Genomic DNA, 7591 nt, shown 5'->3' with positions numbered 1-7591 from the left:
TTAAATTCATGCAAGAAAAGAAAATTTCCATAGCAATTCACATAATACATATTCCAATAGCCCAAAAACAAACAATAAAAACATAATCTGTACAATATCACAACCTCCCAACATCACAGAACTTTCTTTCTTGAGTCTCAAATTTTCTGTTGGTTAAAAAAAACAAAATATTAGACATAGAAACATAATCAGATTACTCAGTCCACTCTTTCCATTTTTTAAACTTCCAGATTCCTTCTAAATCATGGTCAAATCTTTTTTTATCACATAATACATATAAATACGAATCATGCCTACACAGTCCTTTACTTCAATTCTGCTTTGACTAAACATCCCACAAACATTCCTTAACACAATTCACAATGAACAACACCCCCACTTTCTTCCTCTCCAAATTACTTAAGCCAAATAGCATCATACCATACGTCAGCACTTCCAACCCAGTCAAACCTTTGATCAACTTTCCCATGCTGCTTCACACCTCTTTTGCATAAGAACACTCCCAAAGTATATGCAAAACACTCTCACAGTGCCCACAATTCTCTCTTGGACAAGATTCACTATCCACCAACCTCCTTCTCTTCTGGAATTCTCTAGTTGGCAATCAGCCATCCACGCTACATCTTTCTGTCTATTTGTCAACTCTTTGTCACTCACCTTCTTCCAGACTTCCATACTCTTCTCAACATTCAGTCCATTGACACATTCAGTATTATCCCTAATACTCAATTTTACCATTATTTCTTTACTGTTACACCATCTTTCAACACTCTCACCTCTCAGCTCATTCCTTCTAATACACCTCTCTATCCTTACGTAAAACCATGGAACATTGAATTTCACAGGTCTTTTCAAATCCACACCCATTAATTCATATTTCCTTAAGACATTCCCAGCTAAGTACCGCAACATTCAACAACACAATCTTCTTTACTCAACGTCACACAGTTACTCACATACTTTACCGATAAGAACCTCTCGACATTTGTTAGTCCTTTCTCTCCATCTTTCCTCACTTCTCCATTTTGGAGTTCCAAAAGAACGTGAATAACAGCCTTATTATTCTTTTCAGGCATCTATCAGGCGCTGGAAAAACATTAACATATAGTAAAATAGGAATAAGCACAGCCTTAATTATTAATACTCTTCCTTCCATGGTTAAAGACCTCAAAGCCCAAAAATCAATTTTTTTCTTAATTCTCTCATGAACTATCTCCCAACTTTGTTTCCCATACAAGTCCTTATCAAAAATAATACCTAATACTTCAATCCACCCTTCTCGAACCGGCCAACCACACAATTCAATCTCACTCCACGCCCCAAAAACTTTACATACACTCCTATCTATATTCAACTTAAATCCACTGGCCATACAAAAACATTCCATCAGTAACTTTTGCCCTTCTCATTCCCGCCTGCGACTTACATACCATTGTCACATCATCCATGTAGCCAATCACTCTTATATCTCTCCCTCCACTACCAGGCACTTCTACCCCTCTCATAACCTTATCTTTTCTTATAACCCCCAACAAAGGCTCTATCACACAAATAAACAAAATTGGGGACAGGGGACAACCCTGCCTTACCCCTAATACTTTTACTCAACCAACCATACACCTGTACCTTACTTACAACACACTCATACGATACCCCCTATCCAACCTACCATCCGTTTTGGAACACCCATTCTGCTCAAAACATTAAACATAAAGAATCATGCTGAACCCTGTCATATGCCTTCTCAAAATCCACAGCCACTACAGCAATTGATTGCTTCCTTTCATCACAGTCATACAGTACATCCCGCAATCCCATTAAACTCTCACTAATCTGTCGTCCTGGAACTGCGGACACCTGTTCTTTTCCTACCATATTCTCAATCACTCTCCTTAACCGATTTGCAATAACTTTGGCTATGATCTTATAATCACAATTGAGAAGCGTCACTGGCTTCCAATTTTTGAAGTCTTTTTTATTTCCTTTCTTAAACAATAACACAACTATACTTTCACTCATACTTTTAGACAGTCTTCCTCTATCTAACACCCATTTACATACATCAAATACATGCTCTCCAATCAAAAGTACAAAGAAATTCAACAGGAATACCATCACTTTCAGCCACTTTCCCTTTCTTCATACTTTTCACCAAATTCACCACTTCACTCAACCACTCCCTATCTTCTCTATCCAAATGTTTCTCAATATTATCCAAACAATCACCTTCCAAATGATACGCTTTATCTTTTTTTCAAAACAAAACTACATAAAACTTCCACACCTCATTAATCACATTGTCCTTACCTCTCACTTCTGTCCCATCCTTATCTAATACACTCTCCATTCTCACTTTACTTCCATACACGTTTTTAAAGAAAAATTTTGTTCACTTCTCATCCTTCTCTTTCACAACCAATCTCGTCTGAGCTATTATTTTCCTCCCTCGCTCCTGAAGCTTCTGTCTTTTAGTCTCTCTAGTCTCCTGAATCTCCTTTTTAACATCCATTCCACCTCTTTGCAATTTTTCTAAATACTGCAGCCTAACTTGCCACCTTTAATAATTTTCACGTTCACTCCTCACCTTCTGACACCCTTTTTTAATGAAAAATGTTTTCGTCTCTGCTTTCACCCATTCATACCACTCAACCACAATCTCAAACTCCTCCTTTTTATTCATCCATTTCCTAAACCATTCGCAATAACTTTCACGCACAGACCAATCTTCCAACAAAGAAACATTTCATTTTCACACACCCCTCCCATAGTCGTACTCCCCACTTATACTCATGCTACATTCAACCAAGGCATGATCCGTATACTGCAATCTTGTCACAGTACATTTTTCAATCTCCATGTACCTGGAACAAAAACAAAAATCAATTCTTGAACATATACTACCTTTGTCACTAAAATAAGTATAACCTCTAGATCCGTCCCCTTTCTCTTTAAAGGCATCACTAAGCCCAAATAAAGAAACCAATTCCTTTAGTTGTTTCCCACTTTTGTCCATTTTGGACACACTACCCAACCTATCCCCATCAGAAATAATACAATTAAAGCCCCCAACTAAAAATAGATTTTCCCTTCCACCTAAAAAAAAGTACAATCTCTCTATTAATTCCCCCCTGTCCTTTCTATCTGGAGGAGCATACACGTTAATTACATTGAAATGCTCTCCATTATTTTCAAAACTAACTGAAACTGCTCTACCTTCAGCTATATTAGTAATATTGTGTATAACAAAATCATTCCCTTTAAACAATATTCCCACCCCACAATTCTTTTTTTTACCACCAATCGACCACACACTTGGTCCTAAAGACCAGGAAGTACTCTAAGGCTCATCTTCCAGATTACAATCTTGTAAGCATAGGATGTCACATGCATAAGTAACCAAAGATGAAAAAATTGCTTCTATTCTCCTTGCAGATCTTATCGACCTAGCGTTGATTGTCCCGATTTTCAGCATCATGAGTCTTCATAGAAAAAGAAAAGGTTAAACAACAGAAACATCAGGACTTCCTTTCTTTCCCTTTCTAGGGACTCTCCCTCTACTTGTGCTTCCTGGGGCAAAGGGGCCTGGGACCTGCACCCCTTTGATCTCTCCCAATTCCTTTACCTTGTTTTTCTTTACCTCCTCCACACATTTCTTAAACCCCCAAGTCCTTGCCACTTTTTTTACACTTGGTCTTTCCATCCTTTGCTCCTGGGAAGAAGCGGACGAATCCATCCATCTCCCCCAGTACTTTCAAACTCCCCAATTTGCTGACTTAAAGGGATCTCCACAGTCTCTGCAGGCTTTCTTTTCAAATAATCTTTTTCTACCTCCATCTCTGGTCCATCAGCAGACTCCTCCACCACCAGGTCATCAATAGGGTCCGAGTCTACAACCAGGTCCTCTCCTTCTGATCTCAGGGGGTCTGGAGCCGGACCAGGGTCCGTGACGTCCTCCTTCACCCAACTTCCACATCTGAGGGAACCTCAAGAGAAGACTGAAAGTTCATATCTGGTTCTCCGCTCACCACACTTGCCCAGGTTCTCATGCCAGGAATCGGGTTTACTCTGGGACATTGCCTTGCCAAATGCTCTGAGGAGTTTCAGAAGTGGCACTTTCTCGCCTCTTCACACTCTGCTGTCCTGTGGGCTGTCTGAAAACAGTTCCTGCAAACCATTCCAGAGGTACAGCTCTCTTTTAAATGTCCAAAAGAAAAACAATTTGGGCAAAACTCTGGTTGCCCAGGGTAAAATAAATGTTCTCTGTTTGATCCAATAGGAAACATTTGCGGGGGGTGCATCATCGCACCTACCCCTGCTTCGTCATAACGGAACTCCACCCAGTATCTCTGGAGCCCGTTAAAGGTTCCTAAAACGTTTTTCTTTTTCTCCCCTGGAGATACATATTTACAGTACCTTTGCAAGACGATTTCCTCCTCCTTAACGAAGGGATTATACATCTTGACAGTCACCGGGGTCCTTCTCCTCTGCTCTCTTTCCTGGGACACCAAGAAATTAACATCCTTCGGCTCTGGATGGTCTGCAAGTTCCCAATGAATCCTGAGAGACAAAGGAAAAGCCTGCATGCAAAAAATCTAATCCCGAGGCATCTTCAGTGTTTCTTCAATAATCTTCGTCTGGATCCTCACAACCGAAAATGACGACCTCTGGTCCTCCAAGACATACAGCCACACTGTATTTGGTGCTGTCGACGGCACCTCTGCCATGCTCCGCAACTATCGCCTTCCCTTAGGGAATTGGCCCAGACACCCGATAGCAGCAACCTCCCAACCCTAGAAGGGAAGAAAGGAAGGCCAAGTGCTGGGGTTTCCTTAGTAGTCTGAGGGTTAGTCTAGCTACTCTATAGCAGCATGGATGCAACCAATTAAGGAAGTCACCCAAGGCCAAGTAGCTGGGGCCAGCTCAGATGCCTCTGATTAAGACCACACTTAATCCCTGCTCGGCCTTGACGGCCAGGCCGATGCTCCCCAATGAAGATCCCTTCTCAAGGCGTCCAGCCTACAGACCCCAGCCACATTCCAGGAAGCTTCTTGCTCTCACAAACCAGGGAGAATGTGCATACTCCACTCAGCAATCACCATCGTTCTCCATCTGCATAGCACCGCCTACCCGATGCATGCCCACTTTTGGTCACGACTTTTATTCACATGTGCATCCTGGTGCCAAAGCGCGCCAAACAGAATGACAGATAGGAGGAGGGAATGTGGCCCCTTGTGATGTCATCCAGTGACCTGACCTGACCCCTGACCTGAACTGCGTCTTGTGACACGTGCAATGTAGGTCCAGCTGCTGCTGATACATAGAAAGTACTGGACTACTTTCTCGCCTCCAAGTAATCCAGTTCAGAAGATCCATAAGAGGGAGACACAGGCATACTTTTGATTTTCCAGTCCCTTAGGAAGTAAATGGTTACATCCAGCCAACTTGCTCCAAATGTGTCAAATTCTAGGAACAACAGAGAATCCCATGTGCACAACAAGCCAATCAAACCCAAAGTGCGTGGAGGTCCAAACAATTCATTCAGTTGATAGGCCAATTACTCCATCAGTCAGTCTTTCTTAATTGGATTTGGGGTGTGAGCAGACTGGGCAGGTGCTGGAACAAACCTACAGCTGCTGCATTAGGAGATTGACAGACTAGATGCAGGTATGTAGCAAGCAGCACGGCACTGGACAGAGAGAGGAAAAGCTGAAATGCAGTCTGAGGCAGGACACAACTTTCCACTTGCTGGAAGTAGGAAGGATTCTTGCAATCAATCAATTTGTTCTGTTTTTTGATACTGGATTAGTAAGGGGTACTGGAGGTGCTGGAGTGGACAGAGCAAGCTCTTTTCCATCTCCCTGTTCGAAAATTTCATTTAATATATGGTCCCCAGATAGGGGATGTATCAGATATTAAACTGATAAGAACAGATTTTTTTTATTTATTCTTTATTATAAACAAAGTTCCAAACGTCACGAAAAAAAGGATTCAAAATATAAGAGTCAAATACAATACATTCCCAACAAGAACATAAAAACAAGTACAATACATTCCCAAAAAGAAACAGAAACTGTCTTTATTTACATTTCCTCACCCCCTTTCTTTATTCCTCCAGAAAAAAGAACCATGACTGAATAGGAAAGACAAAAAAAATTATTTCACTTTCAAATCCAGTCTTAACATTTTTTATATTTCCAAATGCCCTCTGCATCCTGTAATCTAAGGTTTTTTTGATCGCATAAAACACACAGAAAAAGCCTTCCACTGCCCATGCCCAAGCACTACCGCACTTCAATTACCTCTTTTTTAAAGATTAAAATGTTCCTCACATCCCACAGTACTTCTTTCACACAATTCACTAACAACCATAACACTTTAGCTCTTACACTACTTACCCCACACAAACCAAACATTATCATGTTAAAAGTTAGTACCTTAATCCCAGTTAAACCCTCGACCATTTGACGCACACCACTCCACACAGACTTGGCATAGCCACACTCCTATAGTAAATGCACATAATTCTCGGGACATACCTCACTATCTACCAAACCTCTTCTTCTCTGAAACACCAGAGTCGGCAAACATCCTTGTACACTCATCCAGACCAAATCTTTCTGCCTATTTGTCAGATCTCTATCATGTACTTTCTTCCACACTGTTTTACATTCATTCCCATTCAAACCACCGATATTCTCCACAATCTCTCTGGATTCAATCTCTTGCATCACCCTTTTGCTATCACACCAGTCTTGCGCACTTACACTTGCCAAATTGTTCCTCCTGATACACCGGTCTATCCTAACATAAAACCACAGACTGGTAAAACACACTGGCACTCTCAGATCCCTCACCTCCAATTTACACTTTCACAACACACTCCCTGCCAGATACCTCATTAGTGGCCATTTTAACAAATAAATCAATAGGACACTTAGGGTATAAATACCTGTGATCATACACAGGTACACTATTGCTCCTGATGAAGGGACGTGCCTGTCCTGAAACGCGTTGAGCCGGATTTATATGTACATGCAATAAAGACCTTTGAAGAGAAGCACCCGTGTGATTGGCTGCCTTCATCCGTTAATACTCTAGAAGCGATCCAGGCTGGGGGGGTACTCGGTTTACAGGTGTATTATGCTTATTCTGATAAACCGCCCCCCTCGTGAAGTGAGTAAATGAACCCACGATACCACATTATTTTAATATGTGTAATAGTATCCTTTTAAACAGATCTTTTACCTATTGATTTACCTAACTGTACCAAACTATATTGTGTACGATACTGCAGAACACGGTCTCTTAGGCACCCGAGACGGCATGCAGTGATCCTACCTATGTGTACAATCTTTTAATCCTTTTTGCAGAATTTATATACAACATTTTTTTTTTGATCTTTTATGTAGATTTTTATATACATGTGAACATATATACATTATTATCCTACACATTGATATCTCTATACACTTTCACTTTTTTACAAATGAAATGCTGATACAAAACCTATTACACACCTAAGCTGCCCAACACTAACCCACCTTCTTCGATCAACCACTACTGGCGCCCAAGAGGGTTTATTCGAAAATAG

General features: G+C 40.9%; 1 pseudogene; it reads right to left on the bottom strand.

The window, feature by feature from the left end:
• Nucleotides 1-5807: 5807 nt before the first annotated feature.
• Nucleotides 5808-5988, bottom strand: LOC121006525 (annotated as a pseudogene).
• Between the last annotated feature and the right edge of the window lie 1603 nt (nt 5989-7591).

Source organism: Bufo bufo, chromosome 6 (genome assembly GCF_905171765.1).
Source record: "Bufo bufo chromosome 6, aBufBuf1.1, whole genome shotgun sequence".
NCBI lineage: Eukaryota > Metazoa > Chordata > Amphibia > Anura > Bufonidae > Bufo > Bufo bufo.
This window is presented reverse-complemented; position numbering and strand designations above follow the sequence as displayed.